General features: G+C 44.7%; 1 long non-coding RNA gene and 1 gene segment (V, D, J or C); one reads left to right on the forward strand and one right to left on the reverse strand.

Annotated features, from left to right (window-relative positions):
* The window catches only part of LOC116748980, a 277,671-nt gene that overhangs the window by 127,020 nt on the left and 127,804 nt on the right, over positions 1 to 22,847 (forward strand).
* Positions 14,149 to 22,847, reverse strand: part of LOC116748983 — a 58,654-nt gene continuing 49,955 nt past the window's right edge. Inside the window, exon 3 of the long non-coding RNA XR_004348458.1 lies at positions 14,149 to 14,173. This is a non-coding gene — a long non-coding RNA (uncharacterized LOC116748983). The remainder of the gene's footprint in view (positions 14,174 to 22,847) is intronic.

Consider the following 22,847-nt stretch of genomic DNA (forward strand, 5'->3'; position numbering starts at 1 on the left):
GTTTAGTCATTCAAAACAAGAGGAAAATTGTCTGGATTATATCTCTTCCGTAAAAATAAATATTTTCAACTGCCGTGGCATTTAAACTCTATTTTCTTTTCCTGCTAGTTTCCCTTCCCTATCACACTTCCCTGGATAAACACAGATTGTGCTATAATATTTATTAACAAAGGGTTCTCTGGGTCAATGGTGGTTTTAGGAATTCTGCTGGGTATTTAGTGTGCTGTCTAGCTGAGTCCCCAACCACGTTGTGAGTCAACGCAAATGCAGCAGATCGTGAGTAGAGGCAACAGTTCTCCTCCCAGCACACTGCAGCCTCTGGGTCGCCAATTGGGACTTGAGCTGGCATGCTTAAAAATAAGGTTTTCTGACAGAGACAGATGATTGTCAGCTGAGTCTTGCAAAAATCCCCTTTCCCTGTGCTCTTCCAGCCCATCTTCTTGGCATGTGCCCTTCCTTCTGCATCTTTTGTTGTCCTGCATCCCTGATTTCTCGCTGCAGACTGGACACTGACATCAGTTTAGATTGATACTGTGTGCGCTGTCATGGACCTCAGTTTCACTCAGGATGTTACTTCCAGTTGATCGATGCTGAGGTTCTTCATCACGCGGGGCTACCTTGCCACCCATGGTACTTCCTTCACGCTCCTTTGGTAACTTCCCCGTTCACAGTCACTACTCAGTCATGCATGTGTGCAAACTCTCAGACTACTTGGCAGTTGAAGCCCTGCCAACTGGATAGCTTGTATCTCTATTCAGTAATCTTTTCATTCACTCATACTAACTGTTCATTACACAGCTCAGTGTTAACGGCCCTTTAACTTGTCACATCCCTGATGAATAGAACAGCACCTGCATTCTAAACTAGGCTTTAAAACAGCAACACCATGGTGACCATAAAACAACCACTCCTAACTATACGGTCTCAAGCCATGGTGAATATGATGGATAATATTTTATGTACCCCAGTCGTTGGCCCTTTCCACCAAAGATGCGCCACAAACCCCGCGTAACCAATTTGAACATCAGAGATACACAGAGTATGGCAACGGGGCAGCAGTAGATCCAGAGTGAGTGACGTTCCTGGGACATGACAAGGGCACTGGGTTATGGTGGCCCAGGATGCTGTAGGACCAACATCCACTCAGATACTAACTTTCTCACTTCATTGGTTTCGGAAGTCTCTTTTTCCAGCTCCCAAAGCTACCTCATGGCCACTTTTTTTTTTATCTACACAGCTGCCTTAACCAAAGCACCCTAGAGTGCTTCCTTTTTTCTCTTCCATCGTTTTCTTAAGCTCTATATCTTTAGAGCTGACCTCATGTTTTAGCATTTTTTCAGCCTCGCTCCTTTTTTCCCCTCAACCTGTGATAAAACAAAGCAAAAGTAGTAGGTATGTTAGTTCAGAGCCCAAGGCATAGGAGATACCTCTGGAACTGTGTCTGGGCTGGAAGGCCAACCAGAAAAAGCAAGGATGACACAAGTTTTTGTTGGTGGCTGTGGAACTTCCCTGCAGTTCTGGGAGAGCCCAGTTCTGTCACCACCTTCTACCCTAGGAAACACTTGGCAGGTTAGAGGATGTAAGATGTATAAGGTAAGATCTTAATTCCACAGCTATATGATGTCAGAGCTACAGAATTTGAGCTCCCTAAAAGCATGGAAGCATGGACATTCTACTTTTTCATAAACTCCCATCACCAAAGGAGAAAAAAGAAAAGCATTTATCTTCTCTGTCTCTCTTGCCTGTCCCCCAGCCCTACTGCCAACCAAGAACCTTGAACAAAATATTTTTCTCCCTTTCAGAGGAGGAGAGTAGGGAGTGCTTTTTCTTATGTGCAGAGAAATATTACAAAGGGGGAGGAGCTTCTATTCCGTTCATTTAAAACTAATAACCTCTGGGCCCAATCCAAGTTTTCCCAGCTTTTTCCTCTCTACTGGATATTGTTGGATGGAAGTACAAAATTACAGTTATTTGGGGTTTGTTTTTTTATAAATAGACTACTATCAGCAAAGGCATAAGATTAGTCTCTTATCAGCATGAACAGCTCTGTTCTGGCCTCTCCATGTTCTACCTGAGGACTGCCAGAACCCCACAGTTATTCCAGCAAGCAGGGGAAATCAAAGAGGAGTTCCAGAGATGGCAATAACTTTACATTCTACCCACAGCTCTGTGGCAGCAAATCTTCACTGTGAAATCAATAATTCCAGGAGAACAGAAGGTGATTCACCTCCTCCAAAAACACATGGCCGCTTCAGGGCACTGCACACATTTTCACTCTTTGTGGCAGGTCTCCTTAGATGACTGTGCTCTGCTGTGAGCCTGGGAATTACAGGACAACAAGAAGGAAGGAAGGGAGGGAGGGAAGGAGGGAGGGAGGGAGGGAAGAAAAAGAGAACACAAGTTGAAACACAGCAAGGACCCATTATCTTGTGGATCTGGGGTGCTGTAGGCTGCATTCCACTTCATACACACAGTGACGTGTTGTCCAACCTAAAGAATCACAGCAAGAAGACTCTCCTGGCTGAATTTGTTCTCTCAAGAGGGAGCCGAGTAGGGTATAATTTAGATCTTGAAGGTCAGGGCAGGATTAAGAGGAGGAACCAAGACCCATAGACTTAGCTCATTTTAATTGGCAGAGAAGGACCCAGAACGACAAGGACCATAGCACTTAGCAACTATTTACTAAGCACCCACTAAGTGCCCCACACTGCTGTAGGAGCTCAGGGCAACAGGGAGATGGCTGAAGCTGACCTCAGCAGGTCCTCATGCCCTCTGATTCATAAGAGACAGGCAGTGAAACATCACCAAGAAGGAGAGCTATTGAGGGTCCACACTGGACCTGGAGAAAAGGATAAGATGGCAGATCATCCCAGTCACAGGTGACACCTGGCCACAGGTTTTGCCTTGTCCCCAGAGGACAACACTATAATAAGGCTTTACTGCAATATAAGGTGTATTCTTTGTTTTACTAAATGATGCTCTTACACAGTGGTTTTCAATCCTAGCTGCACATCAGAATTACCTAGGGAGTTTTTTTAAATCCAGATGCCTGGACCCCACCCCAGGCTAATTAAATCAGACTCTCTGTGGGTAACACCCAGACTTCAGTATTTTTTAAAACTGTCCAGGGGATCCCAATGTGAGGCCAAGACTGAGACCCACTGCATCGAGGTGATTGTCCTAATTACCTTCCAGCTTTTCTCTGCTTCCACAGTCCTCTTATCTAAGCTGTTATATTTCCTTTTTTAGTTTGTTCTACTTTGTCCTTTCAGTAGATAATTCTACAATATCCCATTAAACCTTTTTTCATGCTTTAACTTTGCTTTTTCTCATTTAATTTTCATTGCCCACTCCACTTACCCCATCCCCCCATTATGCTTATTTTGTGCTGTGTTTCTCTATTACAGCGTCAACACTTACAGGGCTCTTGATATGGGCAGAGTACTACAGGAGGCACTTAACTGTTACTAAAAATTATATCCAGTGCAATCATATTTTCTGTTAAATTCTGTGCAACTGTTATGGGCTCAGGTCCTGTGGAAGATGGGCAGTTTGGCAAAGTCTAGCTCCCTTCCTAGGAAGCAGCACCCTTGGTATATAAATAAAAGATCCAAAATAAATATATTGCAACAAAAAATAAAAGGAACATCCACAACTAGGGGGGAAAGAAGATTAAAAGCTGTCTGAATCTAAATAGCAACATCTGCCCTGCCAAAATCTTGGTTTCAACTCTACGAGGGAGACGCTGCCATTTGCAGCAGAAAGAAAAAGTCCCTAGATTGTTTGTACTACCGGTGAGGCTGTTCTCTGGGGGTAGAACATCTGCTGATTCAGGCTCATTTCCTCGCTGTCCGCAGGCAAGCCCAAGAGCACACAGGCGAGTCGCTGAGACGCTAAGGGCTGAGACGAGGAAGAAAGGGCCAGGAGACACTCCCGGAAGCAGACCCTTCAATCTTCAGGGGAAGCCACGTACCACATCTCCTGCCACTAGGCTGCACAGGTAAGAACAGCCTTGGAGCCTCAGAACCGCAGGCCCTGCACTTCTTCCTGGGCCAGGTGAGCCCCGGAGAGCCCAAAACATTGTCACCTCCATGGAGCCCAGCCTCGCACTGAGTCCACCATAGAAGCCAGTGGATGTTTGCCCAATAATTGGGTGAATGAATAAATGACTTCCCTGATGAAATGACTCCTGGGAGAGATGGTGGGAAGATGGAAATGGAAGGTGGCTCTGTAACCCCACCCTGGTAGCTCAGTCCCTTGATGCTCTGATAGGGCTCCTCTCTCTTCCTTTTCCCTTGATTTTGTTTTTCAGGAATCAAGCCAGATGTCTTGCTGGAGCAAAAAGAGATGTTTGTTCCTTTTAGAAGAAGCAAGATTTTGCAGTGCCAAATGACAGGGACAGGGAAATGAATAATTACATGATACACAGGTGTCAGACGGACCAAGATGGTTCCCTGAAATTTATAAACCAACGAGGAGACTTCTACGGCCCTGGTCTCCAGAACAACTTTACTTGTAGAGGCCAATTCTCCCTGGAGATTCTTGAAACTACAGTGAGAGAGAAGGGACTTACTACTCGCTGCCTTCCCCAGGGTGCAACTCCTCTGGGTCCACATAGGTCGCAGCAAAGCCTGCCCTTTCCTCCCACCTTCCACACTGCTGAGCTGACCCCAAGTGCAGCTCTCCCTGGAGATTAGTCATAAGGTGTATACACATCCATTATTTTAAGACCGCACAAGGCAGTATTATCCCCATTTTATTGTCTAGAAAATGGAGGCTTAGAGAGGTTAAGTGACTTGCAAGTAAGTGGTGGTGTCAGGTATACACCCAGATCTTCCAAGCCTAAATCCAGTGGTCTCTCCACTACAGCACAGCTGCCCCTTGAGACTAGAGCAGGCAGTGAAAAACAAGGACTCCCGGGTTCCAGGACCCTTTCCAGCCCAGTGTGTAGGTGGCGTTCTATCTGAGGGTTGTCTGAGCAGAGGTGGGGTTACCCAGCTGCTCGAGCTCAACAGCCTGTGCACATTCAAAGAAATGGCATATGAGTTCAAAGAACTCACTTGAAGAACAGGAAAAGCCGCTCTCTGCTTGAGGTCATGGGGAAGTGAAGGCTGAAACGTGGATGAGAAGGCTTGCAAAGGTCCCTTCTCCCTTCAAATCTTTCATTCTTCCTTCTGTTCTCAGTGAGGCCAATAAACACATCTTCCTCCATTGCTATGTAATCTATGTTGATTTTCCTGGGACTCCCCAGGCAGCACCCTGGCTCTGAAAATGAAATATTAACTACCTCAGCCTCACAGCCATCTCTAGCAACTGTACACTAATGGAAAAGCAAGAAGTGCTCGTGGCAGCTTGTGTATTGAGGTCAGCAGTGCCTTTCTTAACTCTCTTCTGTCTGGTAAGGCTGAAGGGAGCAGAAGTTTCTGTAACGATATGGCCCATCTTTAGAGCCACAACCCAAAGACATGGGGTCCTTCCTATGGCCATGATCTTGGGAATGAGGTCTTTAATGTCTTCCTCTGTTCCTGGGGTGTTGTAGACAGCAACTCACTTTCAAGTCTTCTTGGGCAGAAGAAATCATTTCACTTCAATCAGCATTTCTGAGGACCTTTATGGGTTCAACGGGTGCTTTGAGGGGATTACACAGGAGATAAAGACAGACCAAACAACAATTGTGAGGCTGCACTTACACATCATAAAGCATACAAAGGCAACTCCAGAATTTCTACAAAGGAGGGGCTAAGGGGCTGCAATCTGGTTGAAAGATGCCTCAGGGACTTGCCTTGAGGCAGTATTTTCATAGCACATAAAATTGGGAAAGATGTCAAAGAATGGGAGGCTGACAGGGATTATGGAAAAGGATGGATAAAGCCCCCTCCAAAGCACTCTTGTCTCTCCTACTAACTGTCCAAGTCTCAGGTGTCCTGATTTTTATGTAACGATGTCAAAAAAGAAGGAAACTAACAAATGGCCAAGCAATGAGCCAAGTGTTCGCAAATATAATTTCATTTATCCCTCAGCGACTGTAAAGAAACATTAACTATCCCCAAAAGTCACATGAAGGGACAGACATCTCCCAGGACCTGGGAAGCTGTGGCCTAATTGCTGACCTGGACACAGAAAGAATGGGCACAGGGAACACAATCTGCGCAGAGCCTAAGAAAGAGGGAGTCCAAGGGCAGGGCCCAGGAACACTTTTCTACCTTCCACCTGGGCACCCCACATAGGCTATGCTTGTGTTCGAGTTCCATCTTGCTCCTGCCACAGGCCTGGGCCAAGCTTCTGCAGCAGGTCCCGACTCTCCCTGACCAGTAGAGCACGTCTCCTAGCCACAACCTGCCCCAGCTACCACCAAACCAAATCATCACCTGCTCCATCCCCACTACTGTCTGCCACCTCTGCTTTGATTTATTGTTCATATGGACTCTCTCCTCGTCAGGCCTAGAGGAAGGTTGTTTTTGTTCATTAGCCAAAAACTCTTAAAATTACCTCTAACCTGTGGCAGATAGAAATCACAGTCATAAACGTAAGCACAGTCTTGGAATTTTTCAGAATGACTTCCTGAATAATTTGGGAGAATTCAACAATAATTATCTAAGAAAACAGGCTTATTTGAGCCCTGCTAACTGTTCTTTTGATGTGAATGCAGCTTTAAGCCTACAGCACTTCCTCCTGCCTCAGGGCTTTTTTTTTTAATACATTCTCATTTCTTATATAGAATGTTCTTTCCCTACACATGCCCCTGATACTGGGTGTATCAAGCAGAGTCCCAGCAGGGGACAGAGAGCACTTGTCAAAAGGGAGATCAGAAAGAATCTAATGAAAAGGACATTTGCAAAGGTGTGGGCAGGTGTTATAGACTGAACTGTGTCCCTCAAAAAAAGATATGTTCAAGTCCTAACCCCCAGTACCTCAGAAAGTGACCTTATATGGAAATAGCATCATTGCAATTGCTGTAATTAGTTAAGATTGATGTAATTAGTTAAGATGAGGTCAGACTGGAGTAGGGTGGGCCCCTAAGTCAACATGACTGATGTCTTTGTAAGAAGAAAGCAGCGTAAAGACAAAGACACTGGGAGAACACCATGTGACAGGAAAGGCGAGCCAAGCTAAAGAACACCAAGGGGGCTTCCCTGGTGGCGCAGTGGTTGAGAGTCCGCCTGCCGATGCAGGGGACGCGGGTTCATGCCCTGGTCCGGGAAGATCCCACATGCCGCTGAGCGGCTGGGCCCGTGAGCCATGGCCGCTGAGCCTGCGCGTCCGGAGCCTGTGCTCCGCAACAGGAGAGGCCACAACAGTGAGAGGCCCGCGTACCGCAAAAAACAAAAACAAACAAACAAACAAAAGAACACCAAGGACTGCCAGCAAACCACCAGCTGCTAGGAAGAGGCAAGGAAGGATCTGCCTAAAGTTTTCGGAGAGGGCGTGGCCCTGCTGACACCTTGATTTCAGACTTCTAGCCCCCAGAACTGTGAGACAGCAAGTCTCTGTTGTTTTAAGCCACCCAGTTTGTGGTACTTTGTTAAGGCAGCCATAGGAAACTAATACAGCTGGGTTATGGGAAACCAAAAAAAGACGGTGAAACACCTCAAGTCTGGCAACAGGAGAATCACTGCCACCCTGGGCCTGAAGCATGAAGTACATGAGTCTTACCAAAACCTGCAGCCTCTGGCAGAGGAAAGCAGCCACAGCCAAGGCACAGCCAAGCAGGAAGGGATCTGGGGTAAGACCACCCCACCTCTTCCTCCTCCTTCTCTCCAATCTCCTGATGGTGCCTCCCGTTGGCCAAACTGAACAGGATGCCAGAGAGCAAGGGAACCAGGTGGATGCTGTCCATTGAGATCAGCCTCCTAGAGGAGGAACTAGAGTGATCTGGGGGGACAGACACTACCCAGCACACCTGGGTAACTTCAGCTTTAAGTCTCAACTGCAAAGTCACTTCCTCAGGAAGACTTGCCTGACCTCCTGACCAGATCCTGGCCCCATAACGTGCTATCTTAATTCTGCTTCTGTAGAGTACTTGTCACTCTGTAGCACTGGAGAAATTCATTATGCAAATCATTAAGTGATGACTGGCTCCCATGCTCGAAACTAAACTCCATGAGAGAAGAGACCATATCTGTCATTCATCGGTGAATCCCCAAGGTCTGGTGCATAGTAAAAATGACTAGATTTATAGGATGTGCCAATATGCAAGCAACCTGATATAAAAAGATCAAGTAAGCCCAGAAAAGTTGCCCTTGGCAGCTTTGAACACACTATAGAGAACAGGCACCATTGTGTCCTACAGGTACAGATAGTGCACTTTGTAATACCAGAGATCGTGACCACCTTGAGTACTTGCTAATGGTCCTCTAGAAATGGTGGGTGAGATAGGCAGTTGGGTAAATGAGATGACTAGGGTAAGGAGAGCAACTACCATGAGGTCAAGCTAACTTGAGCTTGCCTCTATCTGAATCCTCAGGCCAGTCTGGTCCCAGTCACACTGGGGAAAACAAGAAAGCTCAGGTGGGTGTCTGCTCCACTAGTGTTGGAATTTAGGTCCTGCACCCATCCTCAGATATTGAAACACCTCTTGCTTACCAGGTGACCCTCTTCCCCGCTTCAGCTGCACCTTCTAGTTTCCATTATTAATTTACCTGTTTAATTTCAATATTTCATAGATTACTGGCCTTGAAACCCAAACGTGCGGGTCCCAAGAATTCAAATACGCCTCTCTTTTGAAGTACATCTAAATTTAGGCTGTCATAAACTGGGGGGAGTTGTGGGTTTCTAAGTTTTTTACAACACTTTACTTTGTGTAATTCAACATAAGTGACCTAAGAACCTTACAGAAAAGAAGATAGATGAGCTCAATAAAGATTAGGAAACTGCATTAAATTTGGAGACAGTGTTCATTGGATGCTCTTTTATACTTGGGTGAATCGCCCTTATCCAACTTTGCCTGGAGGGAGTTTGGAGTAAACAGAACGATCATTACAACACCCGCAGTCCTTGTGCACACACTATCGACCTCCTCTTTTGATGGTTCTTTTGATTATGGCTGTAAAAGTCAATAATTCTTCTGGGTATTAACCCTTAACATCACCACAGTACATACAACATGTACCTCTAACATGAAAATGAAGCAACTATATCAAACTTAACTTCTAGGGTGGAAGCAAAAATCTTGTGATCAATCAAATAAGCTGCGTTAACCTCCTCTCAATTGGCCTTATTTATCTGGACCACGTTATTGATCTTGAAGGGCACTGTCATCTCATTAACAGTCAGCAGGCTCTGCGTGCTTCCTGTGATTGACAAAACCTCTCTGGGCAACAGAACAGCTGCCAACCAGGGGCTGGTTTCCTCAGGCACAAAACCGTCACAGAGAAGGTGTTGACTCTGAGGAGGGACCAGGCACAGGACAAGTTGGGAGGCAGAGCTGTCCCTGAGTGGAGCCATGCAGAGGGTCTGCTACCTCATCCACCTCACCCTCTTCTGGGCAGGTAAGGCAGATCCTGGAACCTCAAAAGAGCAAGGCTCAGCAAGGCATCAAGGCTGCCAGGGCCTGGCCCTCGAGCACAGCACCCGTTACTCAATGATCTCAGCCCCAGTCCTCACTAAGCCCCTCTCGTGTCTCTTCTCTAGGAGTCATGTCAGCTGTCATGTTGGTGCCTCAAGACCAAGCAAGGAGTGTGTCTGTGGGGGAATCTGTCACCCTCAGGTGCTCCATGAAAGGAGAATCCATCAGTAACTACTATACCTTCTGGTATAGGAAAACACCGGGTAACACAATGACTTTCATATACCGAGAAGGGGGCACATATGGCCCTGGTTTCGAAGACAACTTCCAAGGTGAAATTGATTTTTTAAACAACCAGGCTGTGCTGAATATCCTGGAGGCATCAGAGAGAGATGAAGGATCTTACTACTGTGCCTCGACCACCACCCTGCTGTGGGTTCACTTCTGAGCAGCTCAAAAAATGTGGAGATCTACGTGGAACAGCAGTTCCAACAAGATCATGACTTTCTCCTGAATAAATAGTTCAAGAAATGGAAGCCGGAGAAGGCTGACGTTCATGCCTTTCCTTCAGGTTCACTGGCTCACAGCCTGCCCACGCACTCCAGTGGTGCTCAGACAGGCAACCCCCACTGGGGTGTGGCCCGGTGTAGGGCAGGAGAGAGGAGAGACAGAGTCAGAAATTGTAGCATTTATGGTACACTCTTAACAGTTTTCTTGGAGAGTCATAAAAGATTTGGCCACACAGCCTAAAGTACTTAGGATATGACATAAAGAGGCACTTTCCAAAGTATGACTATGGTGATGTCCAGTTTCTCCCCAGCCATATACACCAGGAATCTAGCCGTTCTCAAGGAGAGGGGCTGGGAAGGTGGGAAGACTCCTCCCTTCCTTCGGCATCAATGGTACACACTGCCTGTCATCTTCCCAACGTGGATGGCAATACTTGATCTCTAGCTTGCTGTACTGTTTTGGACTTTTGCCCTCCTTTCCATCTCTACCTCTTTACTTCTTCTTCTATATGTTCTAGAAAAAAGACATTGAACAATTTTTTCCCACTGGCATTTCTTTATCCTTCTTTGGACAGCTCAGTTTAGACTCCACTTTTATCTTGAGCGATGTACTTTTCCAGATTTAGATGACTGACAGCCTATTCTGAGGCTGAACCTGTCCTTCCTTCTGACCTCATCTAGAAAAGCTACCATTCACCTCACTGAATACCTTACTGGAATTTTGGTGGTGATGGGTATGTTCAGTAATTTGATTATTGTGATGGTTTCATGGGTGTATGGGTATATCTGAATTCATCAGGTTGTGTGCTATAAATATGTACTGCTTATTAATAAAGGTTAATAATCTTATCAATAATCTAATCAAAGATCCTGCTGTCCACAGAAGTACAAAAAAGGCTGAGAAGTGTTTGCCAGACACACACAGTTACACAGTTGGTTCCAGTCAGGGATCCTCACTGTTCCACCAAGGCACCTCCCAATCTGCCCATCTCTTGTGATTTTGTCTGACCTTTCATATATATGTATCTATATATGATAAAGAATGATATTTGGAAGCTTTATGTAGATGCTGTCAAAGTTTTGGAACCATAGTTTTAAAAGACCTGCAAAATGGAATCCTAGGAAGAAACCCAGTGGGTCCTTCTGACAGAGACCAGAAGAATGTCTTTGATGAGAAGGAGGAGAGAAAACATCTGGACAAATTCATAAAACTGTACGTTAGCTGTAATAATGATTAATATCTGTTGAGTGTTACATGTGTTATATGATTTAATCCTCACAATGATCCTATGATGCATTTTCTATTATTATCCCCATTTTACAAACGAGGACACTAAGGCACAGAAGAACTAAAACACGTGCCCAAGATACCACTGGTAATAAGGGAGGGCGACAGATTTCAGACTCTGGAGCTGAAGGACACAGTATGTGATTCAGGAGGTTGGGGGAGGGTGGTCCATAGAGGAGACTGTCCCCAGGATGTGTCAGAAATAAGGGACAACAGGGCTGTGCCCTCGCCACCAGACCTGTTCAAACCAATGCTCCGTGACCATCTGTCAAGAAACTGGGACAATGCAGCACAAGTCCCAGAGGATTTCTCAATGTTTTCTAACTCTGAGATTTTGTGATCGTGACACAAGCTTCACTCCGTCTTCTAAAATTATCTGTACCTCTTCATCTTTGAAACCAGGATAAGAAGAGTTACATCTTCAGAGATAAGAAGAGTTCCATCTTCACAGTGTTGTTAAAGGCAAATGATAGAGAGGAAGTAAATTGCATTGTACATGGTAGCTATGCCATAAATGTTACTTAACATAAGTAAAGTAAAGGGCCAACAATAAAGTGGAATAATTGAGAAGAAAGTGAACTAAATTACAGAGTGCCAAGATGCAACCACTCTGCAGGTGTGGACTCACTTAATCCTTATGACAGCCCCGTGAGGTCTTTATTGTCAGCTCAGTGTCACAGATGGAGAAACTGAGCCTCAGAAAGACTGGGTAGCTTACCTAAGGTTCCAGAAGCAGAGCTAGGATCTGGGTCAGAGGCAGACGGCCCTGGTACTAGGCTAGGGGCTGTGGGATATACTAAAGAAATACATGGCCTATAACAATGCCTGAATTAGAGAACAGCTGGGAACAATTGTGTGAATTCCAGTCATCTGTGTGATGCAGAGGTTGCCCTTGACTCCTTGGCCAGTCCCGGGGAGAGGGAATAGGGGTAGGGGTACCTAACCCCTTCCACCTCCACTTCTCCCTCCCTTGCTTTAAAACACCAGTTGCAATTGCAGCTTCCAGGCTGTTCTCCGGAGATTCCTCACTCCTGTGACTGAAGGAGGACTGCGGCTACACAGCCCCCTCCCACTTCCACTCCTGAGCCCACCCCTAGGTCTGCAGCTTGTCTCCCAGGCCACAACATGGGAAATGGGCCAACATCTTCCTCCCTTCTGATGCTTGTCAAAGGCAGTAGCTTGTTGAATTCTCTTAGAGTCTCTAGGGTGCTAATGCATTCACTGCTTTCTTCTTGCCTTCTCAGAGGCCTGTCTGGAACGGCAGCTACAGGGGTCTGGGGCTAGTGTGATGAGAGCTGGAGAAATTCTGCGGGTCCCTGGAGGGTCCATAGAATTGCCAACTTTACCATCCATATATATCTGCACAGTGAGACAGAGTGTCCAAGTTTGTCTCTTCCATTTTCATTGACTTATTATCACTTAATCGAGGCAGCAGAAGGGCTCAAGATCTATCATCCACAGTTCTCTGCATTCAAAAATGAGGAAACTGACACCAGAAAGCGCTGAATTAAGGTGTGGGAGCCACCAAGCAAAGAAGAGAACTGAGTTCAAACAAAACTTTCCCACTCTAGGTAGAGTCTTAGGCCCCTGCAGTGCCTCAGACAGAAAGTACTGGCTAATAAATTCTCCATAGCAACAAGGTGAAAAAACTCTGGAATTGAGGCTTCTTTCCTACTTCTCAATTCAACATCTTGCCTCCAAATATAAATTGAAATCATGGGGTTATACATCTCTAATATTTTTTGGTCAGAGCGCTTTATTCTTCCTCCAGCAAATACCATCTCTCCTCTATGCTTAATTTTTCTCCATAGCATTTATTACCATCTGATGTGATGTATATTTTACTTGCTTATTTATTTGTTATTTAGCTCTCCACTGACTGGAACACAAGCTCCATGATGGCAGAGATTTTGTCTGTTTTCTTCACTGCCTTAACTCCACCACTTAGAAATCTGGCACAAAATGGGCACTCAACAAACGTGTGGAATGAATGAGTGGGTGAAATGTGGAATGAATGAGTACTACATACCCTGCACTGTGCTGAATGCTGGGGATATAATAGTGCACAAGACTGGTGACAACTTTGCCCTCAGAAATGCTTTATCCAAGCCTCATCTATCCACTAACAAGATTTTCTGAAGGGTAGATAATAAAGCAATCTAGAACACCAAATAACTTACTCTTGGAGAGCAGACATAAGAGCTCCTACATTCCTTGGACATCCCCCCATGACAGGGATAAAATGGGGTGGAGCAGGGAAGGGGTGGGGATGGCAGGCTTTCTCGTGAAAGAAAGACTTCCATTTTTCAAAACCAAGTGATGGAATTCCATGAATTAGCACAAGTGGAGAGGAAGCCATACTGAAAAGGTCAAAACTTAGAACATGAAAAGGAAGATGGCAGACTTGGATGATTGACAAATGGAATATGGAGCAGGTCACATTGAGCCCTTTGCCTTTTCTCCCTCCTTGGGCGACCACATTCTGTGGATTGATGAGTGTGTCTTCCCAACCATAAAAGGAGAGCATACGAATTGGATGAAGCATTTCTCTTGCTGGTGCCCAAGATGACACTACTCCAGCAGCCCCAGGAGAGAATGTGCCACCTCATCTACACTTGCAGATCCACATGCCTCCCCAAAACTGTCCCAATAGACAGGGAAGCTGACATAAAACATGCTTACCTCAGTGATGTTCTTGGTTTTTCCTCATCTCCAGGAACCTGAGGAATTTGGAGTAACTGTGGAGAAAGCTGGAGGGTTTTCACAATTCCTCGCAAAACTTTAGGGATTCCGCCTCCAGGACTTCTGGTTGTGCTGGGACCACAAGGCCCAGGGTAGGCCTCGGAGTTGCTTTCCATCCTCACTTGTCACCTAAGAGAAGTGAGCAATATTTCTCAGAGACAGTAGAAGGAAAGTCAGCATCCACAGAGACAATACCAAAAAAAGCAAACAAACAAACAAAAAGCTCACATAGCTTGGGTCTGAGTTGTCAGCAGCTCTGTCACATCCAAGGCCTCCTCGCCCATAAAGACTTCAACTGTGTCTGCAGAGCACGTTATGGTCATGAGTGATTAACGGAAGATTAACTACCTCAATTGCCTTAAGGAGGAAGAAGAGTTTCATGCACCAAGTTTATAAATAAAAGAACCACAAAGGAGCCAATATTACTGGCACTACATGTTGAAACCAGACAGTTGACCCAGTAGCAATAACACTCCTCTGTAATAAGAATTAAAATCTCTGAGTCCACAACTAGTCCATTTCTCAGCATCCAAACCATCATTATGTTTTCCACATGAAGGATCTCCTTCTCAGCCCTACGGCCCTACCGCTATGCCCCGCAACACACAGAGTGTTAGAATGGTGAGAAACTTCAATCACCTCCTGGTTCATCCTCTTCCACTGAAGATGCAGAAACTGAGGAATGGAGAAATTGACTTTCTCTCCAGCCCACAGCCAGCGGATGGCAAAGCCAAATCCAACCCCTGGTCATAAATACCTCCCACCACACCCTGACACCCGGTTGCCACGGGAAAGCACCCTATTAGCCCTGTATTTTCAGTCTGCATCCCTGCTATGCTATTCTCCCCTCTGGTCAGCTGGAGAATCTCCTCCTAGCCAAGTTGAGCTGCAGGAGTAAAAAGTCTCATAGTTGTTGCAGGAGTACAGAGCCTCAAAGTACTCCAGAGGGTCCACTACACTTCCACCCTTGCTTTCTACCCCTTTCTAAAGAAACTCCTTGAAATCTCAAATCCTGCCCTGGGTCCTTTCGCATTCCTTTGGGAGACTAGCTCCACACCGAGTGCATAGCAGCTGTTCAGTATAAAGAAGAAAGGCTGCTCTCCCACTCTCTCTTCACCTAAGTAAACCCCACTCATTAGGGACCCTGCTCCTCACTCCCTGCCTTTGTCTCCATGGCAGTACCTCTGACCCTTTCTACTGAGGAATAGACAGATCAATGACCAGAGCCTGCCTTCTCTTCAGAGGCATAATCTCCTCCCCAAGGGTGTGGAGAAAAGGGAGCCCTCTTGCACTGTTGGTGGGAATGTAAACTGATACAGCCACTATGGGGAACAGTATGGACGTTCCTTAAAAAGCTAAACATAGAACTACCATATGATCCAGCAATCCCACTATGGGCATATACCCTGAGAAAACCATAATTCAAAAAGAGACATGCACCCCAATGTTCATTGCAGCACTATTTACAATAGCCAGGACATGAAAGCAACCTAAGTGTCCATCAACAGATGAATGGATAAAGAAGATGTGGCACATATATACAATGGAATATTACTCAGCCATAAAAAGAAATGAAATTGAGTTATTTGTAGTGAGGTGGATGGACCTACAGGCTGTCATACAGAGTGAAGTAAGTCAGAAAGAGAAAAACAAATACCATATGCTAACACATATCTATGGAATCTAAAAAAATATGGTTCTGAAGAACCTAGGGGCAGGACAGGAATAAAGACACAGACGTAGAGAATGGACTTGAGGACACGGGGAGGGGGGAGGGTAAGCTGGGATGAAGTGAGAGAGTAGCATTGACATACATACACTACCAAATGTAAAACTGATAGCTAGTGGAAAGCAGCTGCATCGCACAGGGAGATCAGCTCGATGCTTTGTGACCACCTAGAGGGGTGGGATAGGGAGGTTGGGAGGGAGATGCAAGAGGGAGGGTATATAGGGATATATGTATGCATATAGCTGATTCACTTTGTTATACAGCGGAAACTAACACAACATTGTAAAGGAATTATACTCCAATAAAGATGTTAAAAAAAATCTCCTTCCCTTTCTTTTTCAGAATAAATGCAAGTCCACAATATGACAATGCTGTTAAGAAAAAGAAAGCTAGTAAGTTGCTATAAGATTATAAGAATGGCAACGTTATTATACTCAGCACTGGTCAGCTCTTCCCACAGGGTCACTGGCCTGGCACGTTCCTGAATTAGCCTGAGTAAGTCTTAGTGAAATTAAACAGTGTTGAATTGCAGCCTGTGAAGAGTTATTATACAATGGAAAAGAAACCCACTAGACTGGAATGTGTGTTCAAAACCTACTCTTGTCGTGTGAGAACCTGAGCCCATCACCTCCCTTCCCCAGGCTCATTTACAAGGGCAGGAAGCCGGAACTGATACAGCCTAAGGTCCCTTCCCTTCTCACCTTCTATGATGCTATGATTAGTCATACCCATTTCCTATGAGTGAGAAAAAGAGAAAACATTCTGAAATTTCAGCAAGAAGTTCAAAATGAAAAATCTCCTTGAAATGAAAATCATCAACAGCTGTAAAGAGGTACTAGTAAAAATAATCATTGATGGCCTACAGTCATGGGGTACTTTTGTATGTGTAAGTCGCTGCTCAAAGTAGTTTACATGTTTTAATTTGTTTAATCTTCAAACAACCCATTGCTACTATTGTCCTTATTTTGTAGAAAAAACATGGAAGTGAGGTGAGGGTAAGGCATTGCCCAAGGTCATACTACGGCTGAGTGGCTAAGCTTGGACACAAGCCCAGGCAGCCTGCCTCCAAAGATATTGTGCAACCCAAGAGGCTCCATTTTCTGGAGCTTATTAAAACCTATCTTTTAAAACATGTCTGTGGGCAAAAGAGTGGGTCCGATACCTTCCCAAAGTCCTTTCTGACTGTAGCAGGCTCTATTCTATAAAAGGAAGCTATGCAAGGAGTGAAGAACTATCTCCTGTTGGGTTCCCCATGATACTACCCTTACTTTTCTTTTTTATTGGAGTATAATTGCTTTACAACGTTGTGTTCGTTTCTGCTGTACAATGACCATGTGTAAAATAGTAGCCAGTGGGAACATGCTATAAAGCACAGGAAGCTCAGCTCGGTGCTCTGTGACGACCTAGATGGGTGGGGTGGTCTAAAAAATTTAGTCTATAAACTGCATATATGTTTTTATATATGAGTTCTTTTAATAGTAAAAAGAGCATGGTTTGTGGAATCAGACAAAAGTGAGGAAGAATCACAACTCCTCATTTACTGTAGGACCTTGAACAAGGTTGCTTAACTTCTCTAAACCTCTATTTCCTCATGGATAAAATACAGATAATAATACTTATTTCACAGAGTTATTACAAAGATTAAATGAAATAATTGCTAGAAATCATCTGGCACTCCTGGGTGACTAGCACACCAAAGGTGCTCAGTAATGCTAATACTCTAACTCCTCAGCTCTTAACGGTCTGAAGGAGGGTGGTTTTTACCCAGAAGAGAGAAGAATGAAGGATCTAAAATGGGAGGTGGGTTTCCCTGGTGGTGCAGTGGTTAAGAATCTGCCTACCAATGCAGGGGACACAGGCTCGAGCCCTGGTCCGGGAAGATCCCACATGCCGCGGAGCAACTAAGCCCGTGCGCTACAACTACTGAGGCTGCGCTCTAGAGACTGAGTACTACAACTACTGAACCTGCGCTCTAGAGACTGCGTGCCACAACTACTGAAGCCCGCAGGCCTAGGGCCTGTGCTCTACAACAAGAGAAGCCACCGCAGTGAGAAGCCCCGCTCTCTGCAACTAGAGAATTCCCGCTTGCAGCAAACAAGATACAACACAGCCAAAAATAAAATAAATAAATTTATTTTAAAATAAATAAATAAATAAAATGGGAGGAAACATTGACAATGACCACTAACATTTTTTCAAACCAAGAAGTCCAAATGTGCTGCCAGCATATTTTTCATAAAAATATCTCATCAGGAATGTTCTTCCCACACGACCTCTCTAATTCTTTCCATGCATTGACAATAGTGAAAGTCTCAAAGACAAATCCAGTATTGGGAGGATCTAGGTCCCCAATAACATACTGTGTCTTCATTGTCCTTTGTCTGTACCAGATGAAGGTGGCCCAGGCCGGTCTCAGCTCTAGCAGAAGTAACAAGGAGAATGAATTTTGCATGCCAAACTCTTTTCCAATAGACATGGTTCGGATGTCTAGGACAATAGCTACAAGGAACTCTCAATTTTCAGAAAGCTCAGCCTTCGAGCTTTGAGAATATTCCCCTGCAGGGCCTTACCAGTCGTAGGCTATTTAATTAATGTACCTTATTAGGAATACAGAGATGTTTTTTCATCCTTAAAAAGGAAAGTATTAAGTTTCATTAGTAACCTGTGAGGGGTTACATTTGTCCATCCTCATGCTGCCCGTGCTTTCTACCTAGGGTTAGCTCACTATGGCAGTTGGCCAAGAAAACCATGTTCCCCTAAATGAATCCCAAAGAGCAATATCCTCACTGCAGTACTTTGGCTTCTTCCATTAAAAAAAAACTATACAGACCTTATCCAGGGGAAATAGGAAGAAAAGCCAGGGAATCAGAGCTGCTCTCTTGCCAGAAATGCATGTTCTGATGGGAGAAGATGGTGAAGGGTGTCTGCACCAAATCCCACGTGGGAAAAAAGCTGTCTGAGATCGGAAGAAACTTCCATCTGCTAAAAGGAGCCAGCAGCCTGTTGACAAAACATTGGGGGCGGGGGGAGTCAGAACTCCTCCTTTTGTGTGACTTTAGATAGATAAGTCACTTAAACTCTTTGAGCCTCAGATTCTCATCTGTACAATAAAGAGTTTATATTGGATGATCGCTATGCTTCTTTCAACACTAACAAACTATAGGTCTCTGCCCAGCAAGAAAGAGAAGGAAGCAGCTGTGGGACAAAGGGGATCAGATGTCACAGATTCCCAAGATTGTGATGCACAGATTCCTGCCTGGCTGATTCCTTTATGTGACTCAGTAAGGATAAAATCAGAAAAAGAACTAAACAAAATACACTCATGATTAATCAAAGGGGACTGAAAGTCATTGCTAACCTCACACCTGCCTTGCTTTGCCTTCAGCTCACCTCCCTTGGGATATTCCTCCTCTTTAATGCCTCATCGGGATTTTTCAAAAACTGTGATCACTCACGGTTGAAGCTTTTAATCTCCCATGTATAAAAGGATATGCAAAGAGAGTTCAGTCTCCTGTTGAGTCTCTGCCAAGGTCTTAGCCTGGCAGTTCTGGGAAAAGAGCCAAAGACCCCATATTTCTTGGCTGTTAACATTCTCCCATCTGTGCTCAAGTCGGCAGGCTGGGCTTCAGGCTGTGGCTTGTCTGTAGTCTTACAGATAAGGAACTCTAGGTTTTCTAAAGGGACTCCTAAGAATATTTCTGCAAGAAAGTAACTTGGCCCTCAAGTAACCAGACAGAGGATTATCTGGTTATATTTGGTGACAGTAAGAAAAAGACCAGGAAGTCTATATTCTATATTATAGCCTCAGAATCCAATCTTATCCTCCAATCCAATCCAATCACTTCAGGTACTGATATTAATTAGATCTTAGGTAATGTTCATAAATATCAGTGTCATCTGTGTTCCCAATACAGGGTGTCCTACATCGTACATACGCAGGTGGAGAGGGTAATGTTCTCAGGTATGATAACAGCCCTGAACAGCATTCAAAAAGGAAAGACCTGCAAAACACAAGACATCTCACTGTGTTTCTGAGCCAGAGGCTCTGCTAAACAACAGAATCGGGGATCAGACCAATTGTCCACTGTGTCTCCCTGATTGAACTCACACAAAATAGCAGGTGCCATTTTTACTCCATGCAAGGCATTCAGACCCAAGTTCCCTGAAATGTTGTTACCAATATTCTGATGGAAAAGTACATGTTCCAAACTGTTAAATCTGACCATTCTCTAAGCATGGAATTCCCTCTTTTTCTGTAAATGTTCTAGCTTATTTTTATTTTCTAGTATTTCCTTTCTGAAGCTAATTCCCAAAGGGCTCTCCTATGCTTTCTCATTCCCATTACAAGGTCAACATACAAGTTGAATATTTTAATTTCTTCAGACACCTCTATGGAGAGATTTCCACTTCCATTTCTCTGTTATCCCAGGCACCTACCAGGAGCAAGGAGCTCAAGCTTGGACAGCCTTGGGATATACAGCAACAATAAACATGCTCTCCATGTCATTGTTCCATGGCCAATTACTCAGTGTCTTCGGTGGCATTTGTTTCTTAATATTTTTCTCTGATCTTGATCCTTGGGCCTCCACTTTATAAATTCATACTTTCTTCTTTGAAATCCTCCCAGCCTCCCTCACCCTGAGCTTTACCCCTTCCAACAATGACATTTCTCAGATCATTTGCATCTCAACAGGGAAATGATGCAAAACAGGTCCCTTCCTATTCCGGTTTTTTGCTTCCCACTCCTACCCCTACCCATTCAGGTCTGGAAAGTTAGCACCACCTTGCGCCATTCATGAGCATTTTCTCAGAGATCTGTTTCCAGAGAAGCATTTTGCATGCTCTGAAGGGAGAAGATGGATGAAGGGTATCTTTGGGGGACCAAGCCTGAAGCCCACTGATATTGTGACTCTTGAAGGTGCTTGACTCAGAAAGACTGAAAGTTTCTACCTAAATCCAGGTCCAGCTACTTCATCACTGTAGCTTGCCATTGGAAAAAGGATGGGCTATCTACATATCACTCCTCTAAAGGCACAGAACTGAATCTTAAATTCTACCTGATGTTTGGATTGTGAAGCTCCAGGACAAAGGCTGGGATGCACCAGTTCTGTGAACTCTAAAGGGAGCTGTCCAGATCATATGCCTTCAATGGAAGAAAGAAGTGCTGTCACCTTAGAAACTCCAACTCTGGTCTACTTGTGTTCTCTGATACCACACCTCATTCTATCATGTATTTATGGCAGATCTGGTCTACTCAGAAATAACCTGGACCAAGTCAACATAGTCTTTGTTAGTCTTCAAACTCAAAGTGAAGTAAGGGAATCTGACTCCAGAGTAAAATCTTCCCCTCTCTCCAGTACAGGCTCCAAAAGTTACATATAGAGCAGGTCTCTAACCACCCCATTTTTACATTTGGATGTATTTCTCCCACTTCCTGTACATTGTTTCTTCGTACAAAGAATTCAGTGATAAAAACTGAGACTCCATCCTACATACACTGATTACCTCAACTATCAGTGCAGATTGAGTGTACGGAGGGAGGACAATTTTGTACCAAGATTTATTTATCTCTGTTTTCAGGAAAAAAACAATAGACACTTTCTCCCTACAATGGCTTTCTCACTGATAGATTATTTGCCACAAGGGGTTCAAATGGTTCTGCCATCGCTTTTTGGCTTCCACACCCCAAGCCATCTGGTCTCCACCACATCTGAAGGAGGATCTCCTTGTTCAGCTTTGTTGATGCCATCACACTGACCCCAGAAGTCAGACCTGACTACACAGATTAGCTAATAAACCAGGGAAAGCCCGTGTTCTAAGACAGAGGTGGAAAGTGGTGGGATGGATGGGACCAGGGTGCTGGGAAACTGCTCAAGTCTACCGCTGACTCAGTCTTCTCACCACCTGCCTAATGCGTCCAAGAGATGCGTCTTCCTTATGAGGTACCAGAGACTCAGAATATCCACATCCTGTGGTTCCTGTACCCCCTAACACCCCACATTTGAGTTCCTTTCCTATTCAGAGAACAAAAGCTGCTGGCTTTGGGCCAGTTCACAACAGATGTAAGGCACAACCGCCAACTACCCAGGAAGCATCCACCAGGGCAGGGCATGAGAATCTGCTTCTTAGAAATTCCCATTCTTGTGGTCCCATCAATCACCTGACACCTGCCCAAAGAGAGACTGAGAGACTTTCTCCTGAGCATCTTCAGGGATTTAATGCTTCCTGATGGGAATTGAGATGGCTGAGTTGCGGCTAAGTTTAAGAGACTGAGAGTTAAGGGAATTATTGGAAAGCAGGTATTACTCTACATGTACTTTAGGCACACCTGCAAATCTATCCAAAACTTTGATACAATGTCTTCCTAAATCACTGACATTGCCCACCTCACTCTCTGAATCCATGAGGTGATCACACACTGGACAGGCTTTCAAAGCCATGAGCAGCAGGACCTTTCCTTTCTCCACATGCAGGACAATGGAGTTGGGGATTCTGCTCATCAGAATGTTATTGCTAGTTTGTGAAAGGCCTTGCAAAGATGTCCTTGTACTGCAACATTCTGTAAGAGATTGTACTTTGACTTTCTCTAAGGCCGTAGATCTCTTTTGCTACCTTTGTGACCTAAGAGAATGGTCCCTTCTGTGTACTGCCTACTTAGTAAAGCAAAGAATAATAGGAAGCACACGGACAAAGTAAAAGGAAAGACACAAAGACATTAGTACGAGGGAGAATACTGTTGTGGACTCAGAATGTTTATCACTTGAATTGATATTAACCTGAACTTCCTAGAAAATAACGATAAAAACGTCAATATTAAGATATGTATTTTCTTAGTGTCTCTGAAACAAAATATGTGCATTCAAGGAGTACAGAATCCTTGAACCCTGTAGCTTTCACTAAAAGAAGTGCTTAACTGTGGCTGGAATAATCCAGTGTCCTGGCAGTAGCTAAGGGAGGCTGCCAGCTGCCAACCCTCTGCAAACTGTAAAGTAGGTCATCCACGGCTCCTTGTTCTCATCTTTCTGGGCCATTTTCTTGGACCCTCCTTCCCATCACATACCTCATACGCTTCTA

Source organism: Phocoena sinus, chromosome 2 (assembly GCF_008692025.1).
Source record: "Phocoena sinus isolate mPhoSin1 chromosome 2, mPhoSin1.pri, whole genome shotgun sequence".
Lineage (NCBI taxonomy): Eukaryota > Metazoa > Chordata > Mammalia > Artiodactyla > Phocoenidae > Phocoena > Phocoena sinus.